Below are 11125 nucleotides of genomic sequence, written 5' to 3' on the forward strand. Positions count from 1 at the left end.
GGTAAATGAGAGGTTTTCTTTTTTTTTTTTTTTTTTTTTTTTTTTTTTTTTTTTTTTTTTTTTTCCTGTAGACGCTGAAAATTAAAAACCTAGATGAGGGTAAAACCGATATTTTATTTTTCTTAACAAAACTGTAATTGTAGTAGAAAAAAGTAAATACCAAGCGAAATTAGAATCCTTCTATCAACATTGGGAATCAGGACCCCACCCGCCCCACCCCCTACCCTACACAATGGCTCTGCTTCTGTGCACCTAATATTTAGAGTTGAGCCAAATCTGTGCCTTTTTCAAAACTGCTGCACATTCCTGCGCAGTCTCCCTGGAGGATGCCGTTAAATAGAAAGCTTTTATGTAGTTGCTAGTAGTTTAGGAATAGTTCTTTAGCAAGTGTTTTCTGTTTGACAAAAGCTCAAGCCTCTCACAGTTTGGTGGAAATCAATCTGTTTTCCCGCAATACTGTATTTACTTTCTTTGTTTCAGCAGGGGAGTTTAGCAGAGTTCTGGGAACAAAGTTAATTAATAGGTCTAGAAAAAAGAAATTAGATGATGAGATCTCTGACTTTGGTAAATTTCTTGCTTAAATCATTCAGGTGTATATTTTAGAGCAATTTGAACCTTTCAATTCCTAACCTTTCCCATTGCTTATCTTAAGCAAGCCATTCCTGTAGTATTCCTTTTTTATTAGTATAGTAAAAGAATATACAATCCTGATGGGAATTTATTTCTTCTTAGTGTTGAAAAATTTAAGTTTTGCTGTAGCTAATATGAATCTGCAAGTATACTTTAATTTGCTACTTTAAATGTGGACATAAATGTTTGTAAAATATAATTCTCATAAAATAGATACCATATTTCCTGTGTAAATGCAAGCCTTTACAAAAGTCAACTTTTTCTTCATTTTGAAATTGTTTAGCTGTGAAGATATAAACTCAACAAATTTTAACTCAGCCTACTCTGTGAAAGGTACCAGAGTGTATAAAAAGTTAAGCAAGTCATTTCTTCAGCAGAGCACCTATTTTCTGTGAAACAAAAAGATGGGTACAAAAATAGCAACAGAAGAGGCACACTGTACTAATAGAATGTTGTGCCACTGACCTTTTGTAGACGGGACTTTAAAGATGAATACAATGTCAGCTTGCAGATAGGAAAGATGCAGGGTAGTATTCAGTGTATGAGGAAAACAGCAAAGAGCTGGTATACCTTCAGAAGGGTCAGGAGAAGGCTAGCAGGTGAAAACATACAGAGGATTTGAATGGATACAACAAAGGATTCTTAACTGACTTATCAGCCCATCTCATTTCACTTTTCTGGGATCCATTTCTCAGTTCTGATCTAGAGTGATAGAGGTAGAAACCCCCCCACTACCACCACCACCAAAGCCCTGTTCATACAACAAGCACCAGTCCTGTGGCCATAGCTGATTGATCCAAGGGTTAGCGCCTGAATCAAGCAAGGCCAGACCACATCCCTGTCCTAAGGTTTTGGAACTGGGACTGTGAAACTATGAAAGCTTGAATTTATGACCTAGAAGCTCAAAGTTTTTAGGAGCTGTGTTACTCAGTTTTCCATTGTTGAAACAAATATCCGGTATAAACAACTTAAAGGAAGAAATATTTATTCTGGCTCATGGTTTCAGAGATTTCAGACCGTAGTTAGTTGGCTCCATTGTTTTTGGACCTGTGGAGAGGTAGATCATCATGATAGGAGTATGTAGTTGAAGAGACTATTCACCAAATGACATTCAGAAAGCAAAGAGAGAAAGAGGAGGTGACCAGGTCCAATATCCCCTTCAAAGGCACATCCTTAGGGTTGTAACTTCTTTCCCTTAGACCCCACCTCCTAAAAGTTTCACCATGTCCCCGTAGTGCCACAGACCAGTGACCAAGCCTTTAAAACATGAGTTTTTGGGGGACATTTAATATTCAAACCATTAATAGAAACCATGTTCCAACATGAGAACCAAAGAAGCTAGTCAGTAGAAGAGGACAAAACAGCCATGTGAAGGGTGACAAAAACTTCAGAGTCCTGACAGTGATTTAATCTACAGCATCCTCAAACTACAACCTGTGTGTTGAATTTGGACAGCACTGTTTTGTAAATAAAGTTCTGTTGGAACACATTCCTTTTCATATTATCTATAGCAGAGCAATAGAGACCATATAATCCACAAAACCTAATGCCTTTACTGTCTGACCCCTTACAGAAAAAGTTTACCAATCCCAGTTTCTGGTTTAACCTGTTCTTATAACCCTTCGTTGAGGGCAGTATCCATATCCTGTGTTCCTAGTTTTGTTAAAGCCACCACGAACAAAAGTACAAACCAAAGTGCCCTGAGAATTTTGCATTTAATTTATAAGCATTCCAGTGATCTGTACTTGAAGATTACTCTGGTAATAACTATTTTTTCCCACTCTGATTGAAGCAGTTAATCTCTACAGTTTACATGCACAATGAAGTGCGGGAACCAGGTAAGTATAGAGTTGGGACCTGGAGTTAGTAAACAAAGGTGAAGAGTGATTGAGGATTGAAAGTAACCAGGGATATAAGCTACAGGTTCAATTCCAAAACCAAGGTATCATATCATGGAGCAGATTAGATACCAATCAGATGAGTAAAGTCTTCAGATAGAATAGGCAGCTAAAACTTGAAGTCAGGGCTCAGAAAACTGATTAGATCATTAGGCTTTGGAAAAGTTGCTGGGACTTGTCCCACGTACAAATCACGATAGACTATCTGGCAAGACTGCTTTAAAATAGGCGTCCTTAACCTTTTGTGTGTAGAGGGGAGGGGAGAACACTAGGGACCTTTAGCAGTCTAATGAAGTCCATGGACCCTTTCTCAAAAGTATTTTTGTTTCCAATACTGCATAGAAAATAAAAGGATTGCCAAGGAAACTAATTACATTGCAAAAGAGTTATCAAAATATTAAACAGATTTTTTATATTATATGAATATTAATGCATAAAGGTCTAGTAGTAGATGAACTAGCTACCCTGATTCTGAAGTAGCAATGGAAAAACAAAATTTTTTGATATTTACAACAATTAGAAAACAAAACTACCTATCATTTCTATTGGTAATAAAATCAGAAGTGTTGCTCTTGTTGTGGTTTATTGCCTACAATCATAATTGAAGGAATTGGTAAATTTTGGTTAGCATTTAGTGAAAATATAAAGATGTGATTTTTTTTTTCTCCTTCAAGTTCATGAGCCCTTTTAATTCCTTCCAGAAGTCTCTAGGCTTGGCTGGGAAGAGGTCCAAGAAGCCCAGGTTAAGAAATCATGGAGTCTGTATCCAAATTTGTAGAACTCTGATTTTGTATAAGAGGAATGTATAGAAAAAAAAAAAAAAAAAAAAAAGAATTGAAAGGAATACCAGAAATTAAAAAGGTTGGAGGAGTAACCAGAATGGTACAAAATGCGAAAGTATTCAGTAGCACAGAACCCAAGAGTGTCAAGTTTTAGAAAGTAGACAACAGCTAAGGAATAGCTTAACAGCTAAAGGAAACAAAGTAGAGAATAGCTAATAGCTAAAGGAAATTCCCAGTCCATCTGGTCACAGATGTTTGGACATCTGTGTTCTTGCCCCTGCCTGACCTAGTGCAGCTTGAAAGTAATGTATGAAATATATGACCAGGCTTGAAAATACATGCTAGCCCATCGAGTTCCTCTTTCAAGAGCTTACAGTTGGCAAATTGATGACTAAGGTAGTTGGTAGTAGGAATAAAAAGGGAGATGCTGAGGCTGCGTGAGGAGGGGATAAGGAGCTTTGAACAAATTGGGGCAAGCAGGGACTAAGTGAAAGGAAACTGGTCTGTGACAAAAGGAGAATGGAGTCACTGTGCAGGAAGAAGCAGAGCCTGCAGGCCAGTGCTGTCTTCTAGGCTCAGCTTCCATGGATCCAAATTTGCCATAGTTCTGTCTTTGAGTTGCTGTCCCTAAGAGCCCCTCTCCTCCTTTAATCTTAATCTAGTTTAAGTGGGTCTCTTTTCCTAGAAGCTATAAAATCCTGAAAGAATACCCACGGAAAGCACAAATAGTAAGTTATGCTCCCTTAGGGGTTAGGCAGGTGACATAAACAAAGGAGATGAGGAAGGGCCACATCATATGAAGTGTGGGGGCACTCTGAGGACTGTACCAAACAGAATGGTGCATCTCATTCACATTTTTGTCTGAAATATTTGACTTTTCAGTCTCAATTTTCAAATACTGAATCCACTAAGCCAAAACCAACTGCAGGTCCTGTGTGGCCCTATGGTTTCTCCAGGTTTCTCCCTCCAATGTCAAGTACTGAGCCCAGGGTTTGTCACCCATTAAGAAGCACTAGTGATACGGTGATGGTTTCTTATCATCATTGACCTTTATGAGAACACTTCCAGCAGAGGGGAGGAGGCAGAAGCCAAATGGCAGCGGCTTGAGGACCAAGAACCAGTGAGGGAGCAGAGGCAATGACAGACTTTGTCTCTCATTTGGAAATTGAGCAATGATGAGACGAGATGAAAACAAGGGCAGAAGCTAGGAAGCTAAATGTCCTTCATTTAGGTCTATCTGCTGATGAAATAAAATTCTATAAACAGTCTGGAGTCTCGACTGTCCCGATTTTATTTTTAGAATGGAATTGAATCTGATTGATATTCTGTTTCATCAGGGAAGCCCTATTCTTAACAGCACTTAAAACAATACTGTCTAGATTCTGAAGGATTTGACTCTTTAAGGAACCTCACAGGCACATCATGCCTGTCACAATCTCCTTTCTCCAAGTGATTGCTCCTCTGAGAGTAGAGTTAGTGGCTTTGATAGATTTGTGGGTGAGAAAGGGTAGGTCAGAAAGGTTAAGGAATAGTCCAGAGACAAACCTGGAGAAATGTCAGAGCTGTATGACCTCAGGCAATTTACTCAACTTGCCAATATCTCACCTTTCTCGTTTTTTTTTTTCTAACTACTTTATATTACTATGCTTAAGTTATGTGGGAAAAGACAACCAAGCAGTTTTGTCCCATTTCAGAAAAAGTTTCCAATCAACACCATTTATGTGGTGACAAGTAACTAGGAATGGTGACATCTTTGGGCTCTGGCCCTACGGTTCATCTCCAAGGAGAATATGGCATATAGGCCAGTACAAGTCATGCTATCACTGAGCCTTTAGTGCTGGGCATAGATTTGGATCTCTTCTCTGAAGCTAGCAAATCAAGTGAAATAACTGGGTTTTTTAAAAAAAAAAGTTCCAAAATGAAGCCCAAATAAATTTTAAAACCATTCTCTTGACATATTCTCCATTCAAAATTTACATAAAACACACTTCGTTTTACTCTAATAGCCCAGATTTTTTTTCCTCACATAGCCCATCATGTAGCTGTAGACACTTCTGCCTCAAGATGTAAATATGGGGGGGGGGGGGGGCGGAATAACAGCAACTACATAATATTCTTTCTACACACACACAAAAAAAAAAAAAAAAGAAAGAAAGAAAGAAAGAAAAGAAAAGAAAAAGAAAGGAAGGAAAGAAGGTAGTTCCATCTTAGATTCTCACAATCTCTTGTTCCACAGTTCATGAATCCGATTCTGATACTAAGATAACAGTGCATGTAAGTAGATTTTTGTTTTCAGTGAAGGAGACCTGGGAAAATGTTGATTTCTCTCTTTTTAATTCAAGAGTTATCAGATAGTACCTGCTCCTCAGAGCCCTCACTCTCTCCAACTAGAGCATGTTCCAGGATCACATGGCCTTAGAATGCTGTCTGTCGTCAGTAGCAAACTCATAGATCCAATTTACTATTGCAGTTTTTGCAAGCTCACATCCAGAACCATGTGGCAGCCAGTGAGTATGAACTTCACTGTACTGCAGGTTAACCACCTTGTTAAAATGAAAGGATCTGTGAACCCAGCGAAGATGAGTTGTGAGTGGTTAGTCAGGATGTGTCACAGTTTGCACAAGAAAACTGACTTAAACGACCAATATGATCAAGGAAAATTCTGCCCATTTTTGATAGCTGAAGTTCTAAAAAACCCCGAGCGGCGGTGAGATCCGCGCTGCCAGCGACTCTTCGCTATTCATTTGGGACGGAGCCCCTCAGCCACCAAGTCTCCCTGTTTAGACAGGCCTTGGCCCCGCCTCTCCCTGGTTGGGCCTCAGCGTCAATCACCCGGCGTAACTCCGCCTCCCCCGCCCACACTTTCCTCATTATTAAGGGGCTCAACAAAGATGATGTATGTAGTTTTTTTTGTTGTTGTTGTTTTGTTTTTTTTTAACTCGGTTTTTGGCACATAGTTAGGACTCAATAAGTCTCTTTATGTTGCCAAGGTTGACCTTGAACTCATGGACTCAATGACTCAGCTTCCCAGGTAGCTGCGACTACAGGTATGTACCACAACATCCAGCTCAAAGGCTGTTACTGATCATATGAAAAAAAAAAAACAGGAAAAAGCGTGCATCGGCATAAAGCATACAAATCCTAAAAATATTTGTATCATGTCTGTAATTTTAGCTTTCAAAGTTACAGGGATTTGGTTTGTATAAACCTCTTTGTACAGTGCCATGTTCCCTTAAAGTACTTAACAAAATCTTTTTGATGTTAATGAAGTTTAGAGGCCATGCTTAAGATAAAAGGGATATTAGCCAAATGGAACAGCAATAAAGTTAAATAATGCAGCTTGAATTTCGTAAGAGAATTCATTCACTGCTTTATGTTGCTTTGTCAGGCAGATTCTGTCTATTCTTAATCTATTAAAATGGAGGCAAATCATAAAGTAAGAAATTAGGTGTGAAACCAACATTTCAGGGCATGGTCTTGAAATAGTTAACATTCTTCCCAACCAATAGAGTTCTCTTTCCTCTCCGAAAGGGAAAAAAAAAAAAAAATCTTTCATTTCCCTGATGACTTATTCCCACTGGAAAACCCAGCAACTGTGAAAAAGTGAAAAAGGCATGAGACAGGATGAGAATGGTAGGCACCATCTTGGAACTGTAACAGGAGGACCTAGATCTGCTGGCTGGGTGACCATGGGAAGAACCAACCGCCTGTGTGTAGTTCATTTCTTGTAGCTATATTCATTCATTTGGCATCAGATGCTATACCAGTTGCTGGGGATTCAACAGTCTATCAAACACTGTCTCTAGCTTCATGGAGATTATGGCCTATTTGGGGAAGATGGAAATTGAACATATTATTATAAATGTTTACAGTGCTTAAAGGAAAAAAAATAAATAATTTTTTCTGGGCTTTACTTTTGTTTTTTAATTATGTAGGACTCTCCTAGTCAATATACATACATAACATTTTAGGACATATTCTTTAATCATTACAACAAAATTAAGATTCAAAATTGATTTTTGCTTGACTAGATCTAGGCAACATAGGTTTTAGGAATTTCTAATACTCTACATTTTGTGTACTAGTTGACTGCTTTGTAAACAACTCCCATGTTATGGTAGACATAAAATTTGCATTTAGGTTAGTGTTGAATTCAGAAACTCTTTTGATTCCTCATAAATACAATGCTAATGAGTTTTTAGAATTCATTATAATTTCTCATTATGCTAGACATAAAGGCCATTTAGAATAATTGCACTAAAGTATAAGAAGTATAAGAAAATGTTTATAGACAGACACAATTAGAGAAAATGGAAAAGTCGGGTTAAAAAAATAGTGTTACTATTGTTGAAGCAATATATTTATCATTGTTTTCTCTGACTTTCAAAGGCCTACTGAATGGAAATGATGTTTTTAATGCTTTTTAGTATGGTGAGTTATAAGATTTTTTTAAAAGAACAAGGAGGTCTTTACCTTTAAATTCCTCAACTCTTTCCTAAAAGTAAAATCAAAAGGATGAAAAAAAAAAAAAATAGAGCACCTTAACATTAGGTTATCACTTTTTTCCCTCTATCCTTTGCATCCACTTCTCCCTGCTACATGCAGAGTCAACTTAAATTGCAGATATCACACCACACTGCACAGCACTGTCTACACCACACAGGAACATCTTTCATGGGGGAAGCATTTCTGAATTAAGTGGAATTCCATTTAACAGTGATGTCAGAGAGCAAGACTTTCCTGTGAATGCAACTTAGCTATGCTCAGGATCCCTGATCTGACCCGGATATCTCTGAGTTTATGACAAAATAAAGCATTCGGTAATGGAATTTAATCCTTCCTGTGTTAATTGCGCCCTGGTTGTAAATCATATTTTAAAAGTTCATTAAATTCTTTTTGCCCCAAGAACAATTTAGTAAAATGCCTTATCACTTTAATCATAGTTAACATTTGCCTGGAACATATAACATTTTAAAAGTTCAACTCATTTGTTGAGTACCTGCACCCTATCAATAACATAGTCAACCTCTCTTCATCAATTTGCATTTCTTTAAAATTTTAATAACTCTTAAGAAGTCATCTTTCTTTTTTAAAATATATTTTTAGTTGTAGATGGACACAGTACCTTGTTATTTATTTATTATTATGTAGTGCTGAGGATTGAATCCAGTGCCTCACACATGCTTGATGAGCCCTCTACCACTGAGCTACAACCCCAGCCCCAAGAAGTCATCTTTCAAGAGCAAAAGTGTTAATATGTCCTTATAATTTCTAAGAAGACTATAATTTTGGTAACTTCAATAGGGAGGATATTATGCAATTTTAATTCCACACCAGAAGCATTTATCAAGATCCTACTATGCACTAGACCCTGTACCAAGATGTGGGAAATACAAAGATTAATAAAATGGAGGGTGCATGTTATAGATGAAGTGAAAAGGTTTTATCACAAACTGAAGACCTGGGTAGAAGCACAAAGATCGGTGAGGGAGTGATTGTGTAAAAACCATGCAGAATGACATGGAATAGGGATATTTCCAAAGAATTCTTTGTAGTATGCTCAAAAGTTTATTTGTAATATGCATCATTATTGTTCTGTTCTTAGTAAAACAGAAAAGTAATAATTTAGATAATTAAAAAGTCATCATTGTCTATTTTCCTACTATTTGCTACATTTTGCCTGTTTCTTTGTTAAGAATAACAAGTATATATGTGGAGTCAAGGCTGGAAGGTGGGGAGTGCTGAGTGGAATTCTATAGTACCTAATAACAACCTATCAATCTAAAAAAAAGACTTCCTATTTCCAAAATCCACATCTGCTCCATGTCAGTTGATAAATATGCAGCTGCAACTTGCACCAAACCTGACACATCTATGGACTGAGACCTCTGAAACCGTGAGCATCAAATAAACTTTTCCTCTCTAAAATTGTTTTTATCAGTTCTTTTAGTCACAGAAGGAATAATAGCTGACTAAAACAATGAGGGTCATTCCCTCATGATGTAGTCTATCTCTTAAAAAGCCCAGACTCATTGCCATCACACTGGACTTCAAAATACATTTGGGGGAGACACTCAGACATCAGCCCATCTGTGCCTCCATTTCCACATCAGTAAGATGGACATAATGATAAAAATTAATTTCTAGACTTCGTGTGAGAATGAAATGACATAACTAATGCAAGTGCTTGAATAAGTGCCTGACACATGGTATGCACTACTCTATACCTACTATTAAAAAGAGGCACTGTATTTTCCAAAGTGCTTGACTTAACAACCAGATTCCCCAGATTCTCTGGATAGCACCTGTGCAAAAGGCAGAACTGGAAAGCATGCCTTCCAACTCTCAGCAGTGAGTTCTTCCTACCAGTCCTATGTCTGTGATCTAGATCAGACCCTCTCTACTCTTCCCTGCACTGTCCCTCACCTCCCTCCTCTGGCTTCCTTTCATTTGCCTCTGCATTTTCTTTTACCATTCTCTTTCAAGACACCTTCCCCTTTCTTTCAGGCCAGGAAATTATCATGACTACACCTTGTTCCTGACTTTAAGGTTTAAAAAGATTTTGACCCAATATATGAAAAAGTGCTCATCATCCCTAGTAATTAGAGAAATGCAAATCAAACCACCCTAAGATTTTATCTAATCCAATTAGAATGGCGATTATCAAGAACACAAACACTAGTAAGTGTTGGTGTGGATGTAGGGAAAAAGGAACATTCATACATTGCTGGTGGAGTTGCAAATTGGTGCAACCACTCTGGAAAGCAGTATGGAGATGCCTCAGAAAACTTGGAATGGACCCACCATTTGACCCAGCTATCCCCCTCCTTGACCTATACCCAAAGGACTTAAAATCAGCATACTACAGAGATACAGCCACATCAATGTTCATAGCAGCTCAATTCACAACAACCAGATTGTGGAACCAATCTAGATACCCTTCAACTGACAAATGGATAAAGAAATTGCGGTATATATACACAATGGAGTATATTACTCAGCCATAAAGAAGAATAAAATGATGGCATTTGCTGGTAAATGGATGAAGTTGGAAAATATCATGCTAAGTGAAATAGGTCAAGTCCAAAAAACCAAAGGTTGAATTTTTTCTCATGATAAGTGCATGACAATATATAATGAGGAGGAGTGGTGGGGAGAAGAGAAGAATGAAGGAACTTTGGATGGTGTAGAGGAAAATGGGGTGGGAGTGGGTGGGGGACAGGAAGATAGTAGAATGAAACAGACAGTATTACCCTATGTATATGTATGATTACATGAATGGTGTGAATCTACATTGTGTACAACCATAGAAATGAAAAGTTGTACCCCATTTGTGTACAATGAATCAAAATGCAGTCTATAAAAATAAAAAAGATTTTAATTAAAAAAAAAGATTCTGACCCTCATACAGGACTCTTCTGATTTCTATGAAATGTTATCCTCCAAGGACTAATAGGTGGCATATTGACAGCTTGGTTAATTTATTCTGCATGCATTAGAACATAAGGAATTTATAATCCAGGTAATAGTCAGTGTTCATTGGTTGTCTGATGTACACACTCATGAATGCTTTCTTTTTGGCACACCCTTCTAAGAAGAAAGAAGGAGATCAACTTAGAGAAAGGCAAACAAACAACAAACAAAAATAGCTTTACATTTAACCAATGTTTATTCATCATTTTTTAAAGATTGGGGTAGAAATAGGAGACACAACCTACAAAATGAGCTTCAAAGATAGGTTTGCAAAAGAAAGAACATTTATTTATCATTTCAAAAAAGGAAGAACCACTTTTCTTTTAGCACTTTTTTCTTTTA

General features: G+C 37.5%; 1 pseudogene; it reads right to left on the minus strand.

Annotated features, from left to right (window-relative positions):
- Positions 1-5647: 5647 nt before the first annotated feature.
- LOC124989529 (protein yippee-like 5) lies at positions 5648-5980 on the minus strand (annotated as a pseudogene).
- Between the last annotated feature and the right edge of the window lie 5145 nt (positions 5981-11125).

The sequence above is a fragment of the Sciurus carolinensis genome, chromosome 7 (assembly GCF_902686445.1).
Source record: "Sciurus carolinensis chromosome 7, mSciCar1.2, whole genome shotgun sequence".
NCBI classification, from domain to species: Eukaryota; Metazoa; Chordata; class Mammalia; order Rodentia; family Sciuridae; genus Sciurus; species Sciurus carolinensis.